The following is a 22,537-nucleotide window of genomic DNA, read 5'->3' as shown; positions in this document are numbered from 1 at the left end:
TCCTAATGTTGATATGGAATGTCTTTTCCTGTAGCTTGCATCCATTTTTCTGTGTCCTATTCTCTGTAGTTTTTGAAGCCTATTTGTAATTCAGGATTTATTCTGTGCCAAATTTGGGCATAGATGAAATGCCCAGAAAACAGCATTTTTTTTTTTTTTTTTTTTTTTTTTTTGCACAAGAAATAGCATTTTCTGCTCAGGATTCTTTCTGTCAGGCTTTCTTGATACTTGAAAAATATGTTTTTCAACTATTTAGGAATATTCTTTCCTTCCCTAGTGCTACACAGTCTGTGTTTTTAACAATAAGGGAAACCTTGGGAAGTAGGAGCCCAGGAGGTCAGAGTGTATCTATCCTTGCAGACTTCCAGCAATGAGCAATCCAGTCAGTGAAATGAATCAAACCCATAAAAATTAACTTTACATATTAATGTTTACAGTTCCTAAATACAAGCCTGTAAAATAAAATGAGTACATTGTACCTATAACAAACTAGCTTTTGCCAACTGGGAGGATGGGGGAACTTTCAGAGCAGATCAGAGTTATCCCTGTTGTTGATTCCTTTCACATTTGCTACGCATTAGGCTAAGTAACATAAGAAAGAAAGAAATGCTACCTGTCACAAAAGAAAAGGGGGAAAAACAGAAACAAAAACCAAAAATAGGTGGTCTGTCCCTCACCAAAACCACTTCATTCCTTCCGAGTAATTGCATATTGCCAAATAAACAACTTTGTGCTGAAAGTGTTATACAATAGAAGAACTATAGTTTTTTGTGGGTTTTTCGGGCTATGTGGCCATGTTCTAGAAACGTTTATTCCTGACATTTCACCAGCATCTGTGGCTGGCATCTTCAGAAAATGCTGACCTGGAAGAGTGTGTGTGTGTGTGTGTGTGTGTGTGTGTGTATACAATGTGTGACCCTGGGTAAGGAGGAGTGATTCCCATGTTAATCTGTGTATTGTTCTGTTGTTGATGGCAGGGCTTCAGGATGAGGGAATATGGAAAAAGGATTAGTATGTGTTAATTGGTGATCATTACCTGCTGGGAAAGCCCCTGACCCTGGGTAGTTTCTCATTTGCATTTGCTGAGTGCTGATTTTGCTGTTTTACAGCACTGGTAGCCAAACTTTGTTTACTTTCAGGGTGTCTTCTTTCCTGTTGAAGTTGTCCAAGTGTTTGTGTATTTCAATGGATGAACTGTTGGAAGATGTTTGCATTCTCTTTGCTGTTCCTTAAATAGATAGGGATTTCCTGCATGCAAACTCCTCTCTCTCTCTCGCTTTCTCTCTCTCTCTCATTCAAACTAACCATGCAATTTAGGTCACTTCCCCTTTGGAACTAACAGACATTCTCTCTCAAAGATTTTCAACTGAACTGCACATTTTTCATCTTCCTCCTCTCAACTTTCTTTGGAAAGACAGTGAGATAAATATTTCTTTTTATCTAAACTATTCACTAGCTAGATTATGATATAGGCTTTTATGTAAATATAGATTAAAGCCATTAGTAAATTTTTGTTTTGAACTACAAGAAACTTGTGTTGTTTTTGGAGTCAGTCTCAGTTCTTAGGGAAGCATAGCCGCGTTACAGAGGCACCTATAGTACGTCCCCAGGATGTACTAGGGTTAGGAAGGGGCGTCACTTCCTGATGCCCCTAACCCTAGTACATATTGGGTATGTACAAAATGGCAGTGCCCTTCCACACAGGCGCTGCCATCTTGACGTAGCAGACGCATAGCGTCCGCATGTCACGTCCTGCAAGTGACACCGCGAGTGCGCAACTAGCACCTCATGGCACCACTTCTGGGACGCAAAAAGAAGCCCCATTTTCGGGCTTCTTTTTCCATGTCTGGGAACCGCACGGTTTGGCCACTGCGGTTCCCGGATGCGGCAACCGGCAGCGCCGGCAGACTGCCGCTTTCAGGCGGTCTGTAATGTGCCATAGTTAGACAAAGGCACATTTCTGGTACTCTGCTGATTTAAAACTAGACCCTAACAGGCTTGGCCTTGATATTGTTCATATTTCAGTATTTTGTCAGAAGTCTTAGGAAACTTAAACAACCCTACATGAACACCTTAGTTAAAAACAGATTACAACAATTTTAAAGCCATTGAAATCAGTAGGCATGAATAACTTCACCCCTTCTCTTCTCAGTGATTCAGTTCCAAGTATAGTTATATTTAGATGCAGCCACTGAGTTTGTCATGTCTGGCAGGACACCAAGTTCAGAAATTCCAGACTTCAGTAATTAAAACTCAGTAAACCTTTATTCATAAGTCTGGTCCAGTCCAGAGATTTGATTGTCAGAAATAAACAGCAAGCATTAGCATTGCCTAATTAAACTATGTGCAATTTGAAATTCATGGAGGGTTCAGTTCCCATTTGTTATAATTAATAAACACCTTTGCCCCTTTCACTCCCATAACTCCCATTTGGTCTTGTTGCAGCTAGGTTCTTTTCACAGGAATAGCCTTGAACAGGCTTGATTCATATCTGTCTTCCTTCCAGTATTATCTCACCACCTGTGTCTGAGATGATAATAATAATAATAATAATAATAATAATAATAATAATAATAATAATAAGTTTTATTTATAAACCGCTTTTCCGCAGTGATCAAAGCGGTGTACAGGTAAAAATTGCAATTATGTCTCTGCAGTAATCATTTCTGCTGTATAACCCCTCACACCAACATCCCCATATTTTAAGGCAGGAATTGTACATTTGCAGCTCCTGAAAGAGTTAATAGTTCAGTGTGGGTCCGGGGCCATGGCTTGGTGAGAGAACTCACGTGATGCAATCTGACGGTCTCAACTGCAGTTTCTAGCATCTTCAGGGAGGTTTAGTAAAGTATCTTGTCTGAAGGCTCAGACCACTACTGCCACTTGACTAGTTCAAGGTGCAGCTAAATTGTAGATATAATGCAGTTTGACACTACTTTAATTGCCATGGCTCCTTCCTACAGTATCATGGGATTTGTAGTTTTGTGAGGAAGCAGCACACTTTGACAGAGAAGGCTAAAGACCTTGTCAAACTACAAATTCCAGGATCCCAGAGGATTGTGCTATTTAAAGTGATGTCAAATCTCATTGTCTCTACTGTGTAGCGGCACTGTTAGATTCACCAAGAGTGTTAATCAGTATAAGGCATCATCTTGTGTTTTAGTTGTCTGACATACTTCAAGTGCTGTTTGTGGTACCACGGATAATTGTCAAGTTTACACACACAACTGCTAACTTTTTGTTTCAAAGTTAGACTATAACATTGTATCAAGTGAGTCAGACTTGGCTTCAGAATCACAACTGCAAATGTCTGTCTTTTCAGATCACTAATTCAGGACCCCATAGAGGTTGCCTAATTTCAAGCCCTGTTGTCATGTTGGGTTGAAATATTCAGATTGTTCTACATTGGGATCATGGTTGTTTGTTTTCAACGTAGAGAACAAATGTAACATTAAATATCATTGACTGCTTCATTGAGCAGCCTTGCCGGGCTTGCACTGTAAACAGAACTAGTTCCTATTGTGACTGGTTCTTGATTGAACTAATCATGCATACAGAATCATAATTCAGCAATGGGAATTAAATTATCAAGTAAATTTGGGGCTCTTGTCACTTATCATTACTTATGCTGAAAATAAAACCAAAGGAAAAAAAAATATGTGCATGCATGTATGTTTCTAATGAAATGTTCTTTATAGAGTTCACAAATAGGTGGTCAAACCTCTGTGGGGGTAAGTAAATACAGAGAAGAGACAGCAGAGGTTGCTAACCAAATGGGAAGATGTAGAAGTATGCAAATAATAAATGTAAGCAAAGCTATAGCTCTCCAAAGATCAAGTCTTCAGTGAATTGTGGAAATTATTTCTTCAAGCAGATCGTCTCCACAGAGCATGGCTTTTCATTGCCTACACAATTTGTTACGTGGTTTGAATCACATATCAGCTATTCTTGTCTTCATCTAGGGCAAAAAAGTCTGTCATGTCCCTCTGCCTGAGACATCCAATACTACAAAGGCCTCTGCTTCCAACTTATTGTTTCATAGCCAGAGGTAATGCAGTGGCAAAAGTGAAGATTGTTTAATACGAATAACATTTTTTTAAAAAGAGTTTTTATTCCCAGAGAATGAGCCAAGATTTATCAAATGGAACACTGTAGGTTAGATTGACATCAGACTGCTTGCAAAGGATATTCTAGTGTAATGCTATTACAATAGATAGGATTGACTTAAGTACAAAATAGGATTGAATCATAGATTCTGAACAGAATGCATGGCATTATGCAACAGAGACAAGACCTGGGGAATTAATATGCACTAGAGAACACAATGCTTCCAAATAAGAAATCTCATCCCTTAAAATGGAAGGATTTATTATAGCAACAGAACATCCTGCAAACAGGCAGACAATAAAATGCCCTCCAAGTAAAGATATTAGGCAATATATTTAGATTAGTACAGCCCCCCCCCCCCCCCCCAGAGTTGGCTGTTGATTTGCTGTGTTTGCCTTTTCCACTTGGCAGAATGGGTCAGTCTCCTTAGGAGACAGAGGTTACATCACAGGTATTTAACTGCAGTCCTCAATGAGTCCTCCTGTGATTCCCCTCTTGTAGAAGCCTGTGTTGTGTGTGCCACATAGACTATCCTATCTATGATTCAATCCTATTTTGTACTTAAGTCAATCCTATTTATTGTAATACCATTACACTAGAATATCCTGCAGCAGTGAAGGAGAGGGCTGAGTATGGCCCTCATGACCTCTCCACATGAGAAGAAGAACACCACGGCAGCAAAGGAGAGGGCCAAGCATGACCCTTCCGACCTCAGTACTGCAACAGCAATAGCAAATATTGCAGTGCTGTTCTCATAAGGAGAATGATGCCGCAGAAGGAAAGGAGAGGTCTGAGCATGACCCTCGTGACCTTGGTGCCACAATGCCTCATAACCTGTAAGGTGACCTTTATTTTCCCGTGCGATAATCTCCTGTGTCTGCACTGACAAGGATACTCCAAGGGTAGCCAGTATCCTGACCCCACCGTTGTCCCCATTTCCCTCAGTTATCTGTCCCTCCATTCCTGCACCACCATGGTCTGCACAGGAGTCCCATGGAACTACCCAATGCATCTGCAGCTGCTGCAAGTCGCTTGCTTTTGAGGTCAGAATAAGGTACCTAGATTTGATCATATAGGCTGGGTATGTCATTCTGACCTTAGAGTGAGCAACCCATGGCAGAGGCAGACTCACCATATGACTCAATGAGAGCCCCATGCAGACAGCTACCATGGTGCAGGAAGAAAGGGCTCCAGATCTTCCCAGAAGATCCAGAGTAACAGGTGAGTTTTAAAATAAGCATTTTAAGGATGTATTACCCTGATTCTGGTATGGAATGTGCCAGACATTGTCTGAACTCCTTGTACTAGAATTGGGGGTTTGAGCTGCGTATCATCTGAACAGGATGGCACCAGAATGGGGGGAAAGCAGGACTTTTGCCCCATGCAGACAAGGCCATAAATACTCTTTGGTGAAGGTGATAGTGTCAGGCTACAAATCCAAGTTAAGCATACCATCATGAATATTATTGGTCCTCTTGCAGTCTAAAAAGCAGACTGAAAATGTAATGAAACCAGTGCCTTAGCAATTGTATTTTAAAGAGCCTGGAGACAAAAGATTCATTGAAATAGTACCAAAGTATGATCAGTTCTCACACTGTGTTAACTAGAGCCATTTCTGACACATGGCAAAACTGCTGTTTTTTATTTTACTTGTGTTAAACTAAAAGTAGGTAACAGAACTTAGAATGGCTGCCCAGTTCCATGAACCATAGGACAGATGTTTTGATGTGTTAAGGAGACTTGAATAGAAAGTTGAGAAATCAATTTGAACCTGAATGACATCCACCTCCCTTCCCAGAAAGATAAATGCAGTATATTTGGCTGAGATAAACCTCATCTTATGCAGATGGTGTATAGCTGAACTGTAGCAGGGAACAACTTGTTCATAAAATGAAGTCCAATTTCTATTATAACTGAATGCACACAGATCATGACAGATTCAGGGAATGCTATTTAAAACAATTATTTAAGGTCAATTGTTTATTTAATTATTTTAAATTACAGCCCATCTCATCCACAAAGCCTAGGGCATTATACAGCTTAGGTTTTAAAATGTGCATTTGTAAAATAATTAAGAATAAAATGAAACAAGAATGGAGCACATAAATTCAGGAATATAATAAAAATAAATAAAAAATTTATTTTTATACCGCCCTTCCAAAGATCAGGGCGGTTAACAGCATGATAAAACAATACAATTCACAATAAAAACATCAAAATTAAATACACATACAATAAAACAGGCTAAAAGCCCCATTAGCCAGTCCTCTTGCGAAATAAAGAGGAAGGGAGGCCTACTAGGACTTTAGTTGGGGAATGCAGCCTTAAATAGAAAGGTTTTTAAATCCTTTCTAAATTGGGCCAGGGAGGTGGCCGAGCAGAGCTCTGTGGGCAGCGTGTTCCAAAGGGCCGGGGCGGCGATGGAAAATGACTTCCTCGTAGTGGAGGTAAGCCTAGCCCCTGACGCCCTAAGTAGCTGCTGCCCAGATGTTCTGAGGGTGCGGGACGGAATGTACGGGGAGAAGCAGTCCTTCAGGTATCCTGGGCCCAAGCCATTTAGGGCTTTATAGGTCATCACCAACACCTTATATTGTGCCCGGAAGCGAATAGGCAGCCAGTGCAGATCTTTAAGCACCGGTGTAATATGGCTGGTCCTGGAAGTACCAGTGACCAGCCTGGCTGCCATATTCTGTACCATTTGTAGCTTCCGGGTTTGGTATAAGGGTTGCCCCATGTAGAGTGCGTTGCAGAAATCCAATCTCGAGGTTACCAGAGCATGTACTACCGTTTCAAGGTCCCTCTGGGCCAGGTATGGGCGCAGCTGGCGAATAAGCTGAAGCTGATAACAGGTGTTCTTGACCGTCGCATTCACCTGAGCAGTCAGGTGAAGCGACGAGTCAAGAAGCACCCCCAGGCTGCGCACAGAGTCCTTCACAGGAAGCGTGAACCCGTTCAGGACAGGTGGAACTATTACTGACATAATATTAAACTCTAGAGAGCAGATTTTACAAATCTACCAAAATATTATTATATTTTGGCTTTCTTCAGTCTCCACAGAAAATGAGTTTTGCAATTGTTACACCATCACAGACAACACCCTTCTTCACCCTTTTGCTACCCATGGAATCCATCAAAAGGCCTCCAAGAAGTTAACAGCTAATCCCACATCCTGGTTGGCATATGATAAATGTTATTTTAAAGGAATTCATGCACATGTTCTTAACCCTTTTCAATGGGAGACCCTATGCTTGCCATTCTGGTTTCAACTGATTGTGTATCAATTGTGGGCATAGCTGTGTGGCAGAGCAATATGGGGCATTAGAAGGCTTTTCACCCATTCATTACCAATTGCCTGAAGTGGGCTATAACCACTCTACTAACTTAATCACACTAAAATCAAATTAGACATGTTTCTAAATCTGGCCCCCAATCCAACTATGAGTTCTGGTTCTGCCTGGGAATAGCTGGATAAGATAGTATAGTAGTATTAGTAGGAGAAAGATTTAACATATAAATATAACAGATAATCTTGCAAGTTTGGGCACATACGTGCACATGTGTAGAAGCTTTTGACATAATTATCAGCTCGGTGATACCATCACATTGAATTATCAGTAAGATACAAGCAACCATGTGGCTATTTCTCAAGCTGGAAAGCATGATATCTATTTAAAAGAAAAAGTGGTTCTATGAAAACATCGGCTGCATCTACAGTATAGAATTAATGCAATTTGACACCACCTTAATTTCCATGGCTCAATGGCAGTTAAAATGGTGTCAAGCTGCATTATTTTTGCAGTGTAGATGCAGTCAAAGTCAGCACTTATAAAGAAAGATGCAGTTATAATACCATATTGCACATTAAGCTGTAGTGTAGTAGTAAAATCTGAAGTGCAGGCCCTCACCATTTCAGTCTCTATAGCAACAGCCCTATGGAAACTCCAAGAGTGTCTTAGCTCTTTTTTTAGTTTTCACCAAGACCAGATGTTCCATAAATCCAAATACTGTTGATTACAGGAAGGATAGCTCACAACAATACAGTGGTACCTCGGGATACGAAATACCCAGGTTACGAAATTTTCGGGATACGAAAAAATCCCATAGGAAATCATTGTTCCGGGTTATGAATGTTTTTTCGGGATACGAAGAAAATTTTTGGTGCTTTTTTCGGCTTTTTCGCACGAAACGCGGCTTTTCCCCATTAGCGCCTATGGCAATTCGGCTTACGAAGGCTTTTCGGGTTACGAAAGCGGCCGCGGAACGAATTAATTTCGTAACCCGAGGCACCACTGTACATCATTGCTGAGCAACTCCTTTTACCCTTGCAGTGATGATGTCATAGTACCTACTGATGAAAAGGTCTTGGATCTTTCACTCTCTCTTCATCATCATCATCAGAGGTAAAGAATGCTCATAAATTTTCTTGTCTTTGATGAGAATGAATGACTTCACACATTGAGATACTTCACCAATAATAAAATGATAAAAATGGACACAAATGGTAAATTGCTGTGAGATTTTTCACATTTGAGGACTTTCTAGTAAAAAACAGCATTTGAGCAAACAAGTCTCCCTTTATGTATGTTAAATCAAAAATGGGTTGCATAAATTTCAACATTTTAATGCAAACCCCCTCAAAAAAACAGTGTATTTTGTGTAATAGATATTATTTTTGTTCAAAATCTTATTGTTTTGCCAAACCAAAACTATTTTGCACATTTTTTTTGCAAAAAAGTCAATGTTGTGATAAATGAGGAAACAATGAACACAAATAGCTTGTATCTTGCCTACTAGAGATAAAACTTTTGAAATGATTCATTCTTGCCTATGAGAATGTATTAAATGCAGATTCAAATCGCTGTTCTCCTCGATGTTAGCATCAACATCATCACTCTCATCATCATCATCATCATCATCAAAGCAATTTCTACACTGTTTCCCATATCTAAACATACCTTGAAACAATATTTGATGTTGTTGTTGACCTCCTTCAAGTCATTTTCAACCTGTGGCGACCCTGTAGATGTGACATCTCCAAGTCTCCCTGTCCTCCATTGTTTTGCTTAGTTCCTGTAAACTCAGAGTTGTGACTCCCCTAACAGACTCCATCCATCTAGCATGCAGCCTTCCTCTCTTTCTGCTTCCCTGCACCTTTCCTAGCATTATTGTTTTTTCCAATGAGTTGTGCCTTCTCAGGATGTGTCCTATGTTTTGTCATCTTGGCTTCCAATTTTTGGCTTGATCTGCTCTAGGACCCATTTGTTTGTCTTTTTGGCTGTTCATAGAATTCTCAGCACTCTTTTCCACCAAATCTCAAATGAACTGATTTTCTTCCTATATTGTTTCTTAACTATCCAGCTCTTACATCCATACATAGTAATAGGGAATACAATGTACTAGAACAGAAAAAAATGACAATAAAAACTATTAAACACTTTACAAACATTAACATATTTAAAAGACCCAAAATCCTTGGTGTGTTCCATTGATTCAATGAATCTACTGTAGCTGAAATTACCAATTTGACTGAAGTCTATATAATCAATTAAACCAATAAGAAATAAAACATTTTAAATCAGATGCTCAGCATGATCATTATGCTTTGTTGTTGTTGTGTGCCTTCAAGTTGTTTCCAACTTCTGGCAAACCTAAGGCAACCCTAGCATGGAGTTTTCTTGGCAAGTTTCTTCAGATGGGGCCAGCCACATTATTCTTATATGTCCAAGATTTTTTCAACCTCTAATATTTAAAACTACAAGCGAAGAAACAGCTATGTCAAGTTTTTGGAACAGGTTTAGGAATATTAATGTTTTCCTCAAAGGTAAATGTGCATCTCTCTGCAATTCCCAAATGACAGTATAAGAACATTTTTCAGCCCAGAGTGACATACAGCAGTACTCCCTGTCATATAAATATAACATAGGAAACAGCCCCAGGCATTCAGCAAGTTTTAGAAGCATAAAATGTTTGCTGTATATAAGTCAGTAGGCTGCATCGATAGTTTCATTTACATTAGCTTGTCTCTGCTCAAAGGCTGTGAAACTTTAGTGTGAAAATGATGTCGGTATGTATAACACAAAGCCAGATATTGCCATCAGAATATTCCCTCCAATTCTGCTTATCATCTACTCTTATGGGTTTTTTAAATATGTATAGCATTCATTATTTTCAAGTTCTACTAGGCTTCCATCACAAGAATCCCGTTAGTTAGGCCAGGATTATTCTCACTTGACAGCTAGCATGCAATTCTAGGTAACCCTCTGTCAGTCCCCTTTTCAGCTGCTTTTAAAATATCCCAGTTTCTCTCTCCTCCGTCTCCTCTTCCCTCTTTGGGCTCACCTTACTTCAGTTGCTGCAGACTGACTTCAAAGTATAAAAGTAGTCTGAAACTTTACACTCAGTTAACTCGGGGTGGGGAGAGGAGGAAATAGAAATTTGTCCTTGCCAGTAGGCTTAGGTAAACGCAAACTGCTGCAGCATCTCCAAGCTTATTTGTTCTTCCTCATTAATAATTTTTGCCATCTTGACCATACTCTGATGTTCCTTGGCCACATGCATCCTGGTTTTCATTTGTGAAATGTTGGAGAGTATGCAGCTAGATAAAGTGCTAGCATCATATAGAGGTACCCAGCTGCATTTGTTGTTGTGTGCCTTCAAGTCATTTCTGACTTTCTGCAACCCTAAGGTGACCCTCATGGCAGAAACATGCATTTTGACTATGCTTTAACTGCCATGGCTCAATGCTATGGAAGTCTGGGATTTATAGTTTGTTGTGGCACCAGAGTTCTCTGACAGAGAAGGTTAAAACTCCTACAGAACTACAAAATCCAACATTTCATAGCATTGAGCTATGACAACTACTGCATTATTTCTGCAGTGCTGATTAGACTTTAGCCATTTTTCTAATTCTCTGACCCACTGTGATTTGATATCTTATGTCTTGGGTGTTATGGTGTTCTTCTCTCTTAGAGTAAGAAGCTCTTATGACATCACAATTTACCTATGCTTTACTCTACAGTGTAGGAAAACACATACATTATTTGTTATAGAGAGATTACACATACAAGAAGATACAGTATATACTCTCTGACTCAAATGATCTATTATCACTATTGGCTGATACACCAACTGCAGACTTACTCTGAGGGATGAAGGTGAAATTTGCGAGGCCTGACTTTTTCTGTGAATTTAACAAACCTCTGCCAAATCTGCAAATGCACAAAAAGTCACTAGCATGATGAAATCTACAGTTTTTTCAAATTCAGTTGTCCAGTTTGCAATTCAAAAACAAAAATACAGACATACAGATAAGAAAATAATTTTGCAATCCAGTGTGCTGCTTATAATAGAGATATTTGTAAAAATGCTGGACTATGACTGATGAGTCCCAGATTCAAATCTCCCCTTGGCTATGAAAATCACTGCTCAACCATTGGCCAGCCTCTGTCTCCCACATTATCACCCCACAAGGTTGTTGTATGGATGAAATGGAAGGAGGACCTTGTATACAGTCCTGAGTTTCTTAGCAGAAACATTTGCTTAATCAGTAAACAAAAAAATCTCAGTTTAGGATTTTTATTTTTTCATTTTTGACAACAATTCCCAGAATCTCTAGTAGCCACGTTGTGTGGTGGATTCTGTGAGTTTCAGTCCATGAAAAGTGATTTTTCCCCCCAAGCAAATAACAAATAACCGTGTATAACAGATGTTGGCATGGAGAATCTATTTAGTGTGATGAGTTAGAGCAGATGATCCGAATGTCTCTTGTGAATTTATAGATTAGTTTCTAAGTCTATCCTGATTTTTTTCTGTTACAAAACTCCTAGAGAAGAATATTCCAGAACTTCCCTTGGTGTGTAACCCCAAAACTTGACCTGAATCACTCAAGTCAATGGACATTTTTCATTAACCATGGCAAATTAATGAACTGCAAATTAGTAAAATGCAAATGAGCAGGATGAGGCATGCTGAATTATTCAAATTATCCATCCTAATGTGTATTCAAAATGTGAGACTATACATTCAAATCCGTGTCATATAAAATATACTGGATTTGATTCATGGATTTTAAAAGCTGTATTTATTCAACCTAATTCACAGATGATGTTTGTCATTTTGTGCCTTTGCTCCTTCAGTAAGCCATATTTATAAATGAAGGACCAGAAGGGGCAAATGAATTCTGAATGCATGTAAGCAACAGATATGAGAGTGGAAGTTCTCTTTTTTGTACTGTCAAAAGTCCTTGTACTAGGATGGAGAAAATTCCCATCTGTTTGTCAAGCTACATGAATTAAGGTCTCCTGTTCATCACAAATTTGAACAAACCTGTGAAGGTAGTAACAATATCCAGAGGTAGTTGTGTTGACCATATAGCAAAGTACAAGCACATCAAAAATCCACAAAACAGCAATACCTTCTTTTGGGCAAACCAAAATGCAAGTTATTGAAACTCCACTGTCTTCTTTATCAGGCAAAGGTGTTAAAATCATACAGGAGAAATTTAAATATGATGACTTTAGAGCCACAGACCTACACTTTGTGAAAATGTTGTTGTTGTTCTCAGTTAAAATGGTATGGAGTGATATACATGTAGGGAGAGTCCACTCTTCTCTTTCGGCCATATGGGCTCTGGGAGACAGAGTCATAAAGTCCAGGAAATAAATTTTAAATTCAATTAGCAATACCAGCCCGGTGTAGTGGTTTGAATGTTGGCCTACAACTCTGGAGAACAGGCTCAGCCATGAAACTCACTCGGTGACCTTGGGCATGTCACTTGCGTCAGGGGAAGTCAATGGCAAACCTCCTCTGAACAAATCTTACCAAGAAAACCCATGAACCCCTTAGGGTCACCATAAGTTGGAACGACTTGAAGGCACACAACACACACACACAGATTTCCTTTCAGATCCAGGCTGCCTATGTTGATTGTGAGGCTACCCTTTCTCTTCAGATAACATTGAATGGGAAGATAACATTGAATAGGAGGAGGAGGAGGTTGCTGAAGTTGTTGTAGTAATGTTAAGAGTGGATTTGTTTTCAGTTTCTCCCCCTAATACACACACACACACACACACACACACACACACACAATTCTGAGTTCTGGTCCAGAAGCTGCCTGGGAGGAAAGTCAATGGCATGTCTAGCAACCTTTGCAACTCTAAGGGTGGGCTACTATAATCTACTTTATCTGGGATGGTCTGAGCATTTTGGTAACCTCTGCTGCTGCAAGATATGACCACCAAGAATGGAGAATATGAAAAGTTCCAGCAAAAGAATAAAGAAGAAGAGATCTCAAAGATGCATGGGTGGGCTCCCATGTTCTGTTGTATTGAGAAGACAGTAATTGAAAACCATGGGTCTATGCTAGTCATGACTAGTGTAAAGTGGGTTCATTTGAGTGGGTCTGTTCTAATTACATACAAAATCTGGAACCAACCCAATATATTTTAATTTGCATTGTTTGCAGTCATTTAAGGACAACTGGAGAACTAAAATGTTTTTGTAAATTATCTGATAGAACCTGGAAGGCTCGAGTCTGGGAACCCAACAGCAGATGCTTAGCTTTCTGTGTTGGCAGGCTAGTCTGCAGATGGAAGAAATAACTGAGTTGAGTCTTGAGCACCAACCTGGTAATGGCAGGAAAAGAGACTAAGGTACAGTTATTCAGGGTAGAGAGACTTGGGGTACTACAATGGCCTTAAATAGACCTAGCCTAGGCTTGTTTCCCCATCTGTACAGCTTATTTCTGGAATAGCCATAAAGAATTCCAATCATTGCTTTGACCTAGACCACATGATTTGCCTCTCACCCAGATGGCCTGTGACAACTGCCTCTGCATTCAAAATGAATCAGGGCATCATTTATTCTTGATGAATATTTGACTTTTCCCATTTGTTCTGTAACAGCCCACAACTTAATGGGAATTGATAACATCAGCGTGTTATACCATTGCTCCCCTGTTGTTTTTACTGGGCTCAATACAAGGTTTCAGTGATCTCCTAAAACATCCTGGATAGTTCTCACTATTTCTCATTATATCTACCTAGTTTTGTGAGACATTTAGCCTTCTCTGTCAGAGAACTCTGGTGTCAAAGCAGAGAGCCCAGACTTCCATAGGATGGAGCCATGATAATTAAAGCAGTGTCAAATCTCATTAATTCTGTAGTTTGGCAGGAGTCTTAATCTTAATTTTATTGCTAGGAGCAAAATTATACAGAAAGCCAATCTGCCCATTGGAGCTACAGTGCTCTCTTCTCATACATGGAGGTTCTGTTCCAAGGCTCTGCATAGATGGGACAAATGTGTATGGTCACATTCTATATTTTTCAAGAAAGGCAATGTGTACATGGCCACACCAGTGGGCCCAGTGCCCTTATTGAATAAAATAGGGTGCAGCGATCCATGAGTGGGCATATCTGTCTATAGCTAGCCAGCCAATATGGCAGTCCCACTGTACCTAATTCTAGAACTTGCTACATGGAAAGGTTGGGACCAGAAGTGGTATAATATCTTATACTGTATTACCATTCATTTTGGCTACTAGGAATAGGTCATGATTGAGTGAAATGGGGCACAATCAGCTTAATGGGGAATTTGGAATGTTGGGTAATGTCTTGCCATTTATTATGACTGAGATCCTCTTTCATGCTGGTTGACTCCTTCTGGGATTTGAAAAGTCCAGGAGGGTGAGGCTTCTGAGTAGAGGAAGAGAAGCAGAGGAAAGTCTTGATGTGCCTCCAGTTACCAACCAGTGGCCATTTGGTTTGGAAGGACAAATCGTCAAACAGTAGCTGGCTGGCTATCATTGCATGGTTAGTAAAAAAAACCTGTTGCTGAAAGAGGTCAACACAAATGGGATTTACAGTTACACACTTTCTTGATCACACAAGGGAACTGTCTCTTGTATAAATGTAAAAAATTTTCTGGTTATACAAGGAAATGTCTATCCTATGAAGCAGGCTGGATAATTGAAATATATGAAATTATTTGCTTCTTGGCCTTTTGGCTAAGATCAAGTTTAGTGTAGAAATAAATGAATGAACAAACAAATAAATAAATAAATAGTTACTGGTTATCGGTATGCAGAATGAAACCATATAAATTTTCACAGAGGCCTGCTCGTATTCACTCTGGATGGCAAAGAGATATTCTGATGGAATTGGCATTCACTTTAAGAACATTAACCAGGGATATAAATTAGTCTTTATGAATGTAGAGGAGCGTTTTATTGTACTACAATGGACTATCTTTCCTCACATGAAATTTCAGTGACAAAAAGAAAAGATAAAAATCCAACACAGAGGAGTTCAAGACCAACTTATTCATGATGAGCATACAAGAGGAAGCATCAGAGAACTGGAGGTAAGCACCGTCACTAAGGTGCAGCCAGACCCTTGTTTTATTTATCAGTTACAAAAATACCTAGTTTTGCTTGGGTTCAAACCCTGTATCCCAGCCAGTATTTCTTTACTCAGTACCACAATTCCCATTCAGCCAGTACCACCTTTGCTTAGGTTAGAAACCCCTTAGTGTTTTTCCCTATACTCTTTCTCTTCCCATATGTTCTTTCTCATGTCCCTCACCATAACTCTTTCTCTTACTTGCTTGTTTTTCTCTCTATATATATGTCCCTGCTCATTCAGTCTTTCCCTATCCTCACTTTCCTCCAACCCTTAGCAGGCACCAAGAGTATTTCTCTCCCCATCAAGATTGCCTTTTTCTAGGTCCCCAAATCAAAGAAACACTTTTGCATACTATTTACTCATCTTGTGGTGGATCATGAAAGTGTTGCTGTCCAGCATGAAGGCAGATATACATATGAATGCACATGTGTGTGTGTGCACGCGCACACACACACACACACACAGTTTCTTGCTTAGAAATTTTACATCTAGGAAACAGAAAGTTGAGTTTTCTTCGGTTCTTTGAGATGCATGTATTCACAATTACAGCCTTTAGGACCCCCCCCCCCCAAGTAGTAGGACCATGGTAACTGACTAGGGGAGTGTGGGAAATGTGATCCAAAAAAGCAACTTCTCTACACTCCAGGTCCAAATAGACGCAAGTGTTACTGCTATCATGGATTGCTTGTGTGGCCAAACCCCTGTTTTGAACCAAGTCATTATGACTCTATCTAGCTCCATTGTCTCTGCAATTTTTTCACTACCTGCCAAATGTGACTCTGACAAGTGTCTATGTTAAAATATATATTCCAAAATGCTCAGATTACAAACATGTATCAGCATAACATTGTTATTTTTTATTAATCTTTGAGTTTTTCTTGGGTTCTTTGTAATGCATGTGTACACAATTAGAGCCTATAAAATCCCTCAGGTAGCCTGGCCATAGTAACAGATTGAGGGATTGTTGGAAATGTGATTTAAAAAAGTAACTTTTCCACACTCCAGGCTCAAGTAGACATAAGTATCACTGCTACCACAGATTATTATAAGTGTGGCAGAAAACCCTGGTTTGAACCAAATCATTATTAAACTATTCAACTACATTTTCTCTGCAAATTCTTCACTACTTGCCAAATGTCACCATGCCAAGTACCCTTCTTTCTATATGTTACAAAATATATTCCAAGCTGCTCGTATTACAAACAAGTATCTACACAACATTGTTATTTTTATTAATCTTTGTGTTTTTCTTGCAGCTAGAAGGGATTACTTGCAGATGCTCCCGTATTTATTTTTCCTCACTATCTTCAAAGCACTGGCCTTAGGTTTATTATTTGTACTTTAGACTGGGAGGTATATAGATAATGCTATGAACGTGACCAGCAAAAAGTATTCTTCTATCAGCTACCTTTTTTCCCCAAAACACCACCATTAGTAAAATCTTTCCATCCTGTTGCAGTCAGATAATCTTTGACCGTTTGGAAAACTCAGCATCCAATTCAAAGAGTCACATTCACAGTCATACTGCTTCACCCCATGGGAGACATTGCTTTCAGATGGTAGTCTTTATGATGATGAAAGGTGTTGGCTCTGCTGAAAGATAGCAGGATCCAAGAACTGACAGTTTAGATTTGGGTTCTAAGAAGCCAAGGTTCAAACTGCAGTTCAATGAGAAACAGTGTTAAGACAATGGAATACTTTACAGGCCTGTATCTGGGCAAAAAGTATATCAGGATCAGGATGGTCAAGAGTTCAGAAAAAGACAAAGTGAATCCCAATCAGGACTGTAAAAATAATGCATTTTGACCCTAATTTAACTATAAATCCCAGGATTCAATAGGATGGAACTACAGCACTTAAAAGTGGTATCAAACAGCATTGTTTCTACAGTGTAGATGCACTCTTATCAGCACAGTAAGTATTTCTATTACATGCAGTTTGGTCAGCTTGGGCAATGGCCAAATAGGGTAGCAATTTTCATGGTACTGAAACAGAGGAAATTAATCACTCAGGAAGATGGCAGAAGAAGGCATGGATTTGTATAACATTTGCATCTGAAAATTCATATTATAGCTGCAGACTTATAAATTCCTTCAATTTAAATGAAAACATAATGCATCTTACTAGCAAAAGACTGGACCAGATGATATGTGATACATTACAGAGGGTAACATTCATAGGCTGCTTCAAGGTCCTTGTTCTTCTTTTGTGTGGAGTGCCTGTCTTTAAACAGGCCCGTAGCTAGGCCTTTAGGGGCCCTGGGGCAGAAAGTACATTTGAGGCCCCTATATTTTTTAATGTCCTGAGTCCTACCCCGAGCCCCAAGCACCATCTTGGCACACTGCTGTTTACATGGGGTGCATGTCGATGATGTGGCTCATGTCCAAATGGTGCAGAGCATGAGGGACGTCATAGTGTCGCTCCAGGGTGCTTATGGGGCCTCTGTTGCGGTGGACAAAGGAGCCGTATGTCGTGGCTCCTTTGGGGTAGGGTTGTCATAATTCTCTATCACCAAACTGGGACAAAATGTAGAAAAAATGTAGGACAAAATTTACCCCAAAATGTAAGCCATTCAAGAAAAATGGAGGACATAACCAGCTAAAAGCCAAAAACATAATTAATTTCTAAAAAAAACATTAATATAAATGCTTACATTATAGAAATCTTGTTGCACCTCTGAGACTACCGGTAAATGCTTCTGAGGAAGCAGACTTTAGGAAAGCTCATGCTGCCAACTTCTTTCTTTCAGTTAATAATAATAATAATAGTAGTAGTAGTAGTAGAATTCAAAGACATAGAGATTTTGGAGCACCACAAGGTTGTGAGTTCAAGACCAGCAAAAGGGCCCAAGCTCGACTCAGGCTTGCATCCTTCCGAGGTCGCTAAAATGAGTACCCAGACTGTTGGGGGCAAATTAGCTTACTTGCTAATTAGCTTACTTGCTGTTCACCGCTATGATCTTTGGAATAGCGGTATATAAATAAAACAAATTATTATTAATTATTATTATTAAATGCATCTGAGGAAGTGTGGCAGGAAGCAGCAGTGGAGGAGAACAAAGATTTGATCCCTTCTTTGGGCATAAAAAACCCACTGGGCTTGTCACAGCCTTAAAAGAAAGTGAAGGCAAATCCCCTCTGAACAAATCTTCCAAGAAAACCTTTGGGCAAGTCACACACTCTCAGCCTCAGAGGATGGCAAAGTCAAACCCTCTCTGAACCAACCTCCCAAGAAAACCTCTTGAAGACACACATACATACACTTAGACACAGCCAAGTCACCAAAGGCAAACGCTCTGAACAAACCAAGAAAACCCACTAGGCATGTAAGTCACACACTCTCAGCCTCAAGGAAAGACTGGCAAAGGCAAGCTCTGAACCAACCAGGATGTTTTGAAATTCCTCCTGGGCAGAAATGTAGGATGTGTCCTGGATAAAGGAGAACGTCTGGTCACCCTGGTAAAATGGAGGACATTTTGACATTGCTCCTGGGCAGAGCTGAAATGTAGGCCTTATCCTGGATAAAGGAGGACAGGTGGTCATCCTACCAAAAATCAAAGACATTTTGACATTCCTCTTGGCTAGAAGGTTCAAACATAGGACACATCCTAGAAAAGGAGGACATCTGGTCATCTTATAAAAAATGAGGACATTTTGAAATTCCTTCTGGGTAGAAATCTGAAATGTTGGACGTGTCCTATAAAAAGAGGCCAGAAAAGAGTTAAGCCTTGAGCTCTGGGCCCCATAACTTACTCTAACTCCCAGAATTCCATAGCCTTGAGCCAGAAGCATCAAGCTTTGATATCTGGGCCCCGCCACATACTCCACCTCCCAGAATTCCACAGCCTTGAGCCAGAAAGGAGTCAAACCTTGATATCTGGGCCCCACCACATACTCCACCTCCCAGAATTCCACAGCCTTGAGCCAAAAAGGAGTCAAACCTTGATATCTGGGCCCCACCACATACTCTACCTCCCACAATTCCATATTCTTGAGCCAGAAAAGCGTTAAAGCCCTGCCAAACCGGGTTATTTCTCCAGTGTGGATGCAGCCTGACTGAGGCAGCCCTCAGAAATTGGTTTGATTTTCTCTAGACTGGGGTTTCACAGTACTGTAAAGCTATCCCTATTCTAGTCCTGTTATGTTAAGAAATTCTTGCTGTGGTTCAGAGATGGAACTGTCACAAATTTGACCTTTGACCTCTTTTTGTCTCCTGCTCTGAGCCTGGGAAGTTTCCTTTGTAGAAAGAATAAACCCAAGGCAAGACACTGCTCTGCAAGATACATGGAAAAGGGTGTTTATATACTAGGTCTACCAGTGCAATATGCAACTTTTTCATGTTTGAAATATGTTCCAGTGATTTGATTTATTTTATTTTATTTTATTTTATTTTATTGGTCAGTACTGAACCATGGGAAATATATCACATTATCAGCATAAACGAAAAGCAAATGTTGAAGATAAAGAAACCATACACTCTTATTCTTTTCCCCCCCCCCTGCTGGATGAAAGATAATCCAGGGAAGGGGAGGAAGCAGTCACCACCTTCACTGATGTAAGAATTCAAGAAGTTTGAAAGGAAGGACATATTAACCCTAGAATTGCATAATGTCAGAGTTTCTGCCTCAGAAATACCAGTTGGATATATGATTGTGGGCTTGTATACAATGCAGATTCCACCCATTAACACTGCACTCTATAGCAGTGATGGCAAACTATGGCACGTGTGCCAGAGGTGGCACTCAGAGTCCTCTCTGTGGGCACATGTGCCATCATCCCAGCACAGAGTTTGCTAGAGTTTGTTACAAGAAAGCCAGAGGGACATGACACTTTGCAATAAATAAGTGGGTTTTGGGTTGCAGTTTGGGCACTCGGCCTCGAAAAGGTTCACCATCACTGCTCTATAGCAATGCTGAGTGGCTGTCTACACAGACATTCCCCATCCCAGCACCATTGTTGCTGGTACAAGTCACTCCCTCTAGAGTCAGAAACAAAGTATCCAGCATCAATCACATGGCCCAGCTTCCATCGCATGGCTGGACGCATTATGATCTCAGAGAGAGCAACTCTGAGTGGTGGTACAGTACTAGGTGGCACAGTGGAATGCATGTGTAGACAGCCGCCCAGTGTCAGTACAAAGTGCTCTGGAGCAAAAGGAGACTTTACAAATATGATCTTAGGGAGGAATAAGGTGGATTTGGTGTACAACTGAATTCACATCATAAGAGTCTGCACTCAAATCAGGAATCTGCCCTTAAGTCATATAGGCAGTTCACAGTGAGGGCAAGAAGAAACTAGTTTAATTTGCCCATGTAGACATGTCCTTATACCATCTTTTCCACGGCCGTTATGAATACTCCCTTAGAAGATAAACTCCTTTGGGAATGCCTCTCCCACATCTGTATCCATATGTAACTCACATTGAGCTAACACTATTCATTTTTGGAGATATCCAATCCAGATCATAGGGAGAGTAAAATTCATTACTCAGCAGGCACCCAAACACCATGTTCTCTCCCCCCCCCCCCCCGATATCTCTCCCCTGAAAAATATGTAATTTGTAGATGAATTTATCCCTGTGGATGGCACTACACTCCATTTTCCTATCCTTGACATGAGCAATGACCTTTATTTGTTTAATAGGAAAAGAATACGCTCAGGAATAGGATGATGTAGTAGTAGTCACTGATTCATCCACTTTGACCTATGAAGGAAGCCTGGTTCATGGCCTTGAAGGTGGTCAAGTAATTTGTAGGATACTGAGAAAATCAGGTCTTACTTTTGATACCATTGTTGTATACAATCAAAACATGGCTAGCCCATTATCAATACAAAATAAAAGCTGGTTCTATTAACAGTCTATCTACATAGTTAACATTAAGAAATATGACTTATTGTGTGGGAGAAGAAAAAGAGCTATATTGTTGGAATTAAAACAAAGGGCCCAACATAAGCTTGTTTTCCTTATCCAGAATTCCAAAACATTCTAAATAACAAAAACTTTTTTCATGAGTGTCTGATACAGTGACACCTTTGCTTTCTGATGTACACAAAATTGTTTCATGCACAAAATTATTGTAAAATATTGTATAAAATTACCTTCAGTCTATATATAAGGTGTATATAAAATATAAATAATTTTTGTGTTCAGACTTGGGTCTTATCTCCAAGATATCTCATTATGTACATAAATACGTTTTCCAAAGTAACTTTCCCAGCTTTGCTTCCACATCTATAACCTACAACACTAAAATCCAAAACATCTCTGGCCGTATGCATTTTGGATAAGGGAGACTTAACCTTACTATAAACTGAAATGCAACCATCCCTAAACATACTGAAAGAACAGAAATAGCCTTAAATTCAATGGACTTTATTTTGCTGCTGCAAATGGATTTGAAATGTTATTGCCTGTGTTTTACTGTACGTTGTCCCTTGTCCCCACATGGCCAAGAAGGAGACTGGCCTCAGCCTGCATTTAGATCTCTCCAGATCATCTTAGCTGACAACATCTGAGCATCTGAGATAAAATGTAGACCTCTTCACTATTCTTATCTTGTATGAATCTTAACATCTTTGCCTGATGAAGATGTCAGTAAAGCTTTAAAAGCTTGCATGATGTATTTTGTGCTTTCTGGTTGGGCCAATAAAGTTATCGTTGTCCTGTGAATTTAGGATTTTGTTGCATTTTGCTGCATGGCCAACACAACTACCCTAAATACAAACACTTGTCTTGGTTCTTGACTGTGTCATTTAGATTATAGAGTAATCTGAAAAGTTTTGGAAACACAAACGTTTTCAGAAAATTAACAAAAATTCCTCACTTGGCCCCAATTATATATTGAAATTGATTGAAATTTTATTTATATACCGCCGTTCCTATGATCACGGCGGTTTTCAAAACCAAAAGAAAATACGATACAGTATTAGGGATGGAGGAGCCTCTGTCTTCAGCTACCCCTGATGGTACTGGGCCAGCCTCTATCTCCTCAGAGGCGAAAGATTGACAGTTAGGGAGGGCGGAGCCCT

Source organism: Sceloporus undulatus, chromosome 6 (genome assembly GCF_019175285.1).
Source record: "Sceloporus undulatus isolate JIND9_A2432 ecotype Alabama chromosome 6, SceUnd_v1.1, whole genome shotgun sequence".
NCBI classification, from domain to species: domain Eukaryota; kingdom Metazoa; phylum Chordata; class Lepidosauria; order Squamata; family Phrynosomatidae; genus Sceloporus; species Sceloporus undulatus.
The sequence above is the reverse complement of the archived record's forward strand: the minus strand, read 5'-3'. Positions refer to the sequence as shown.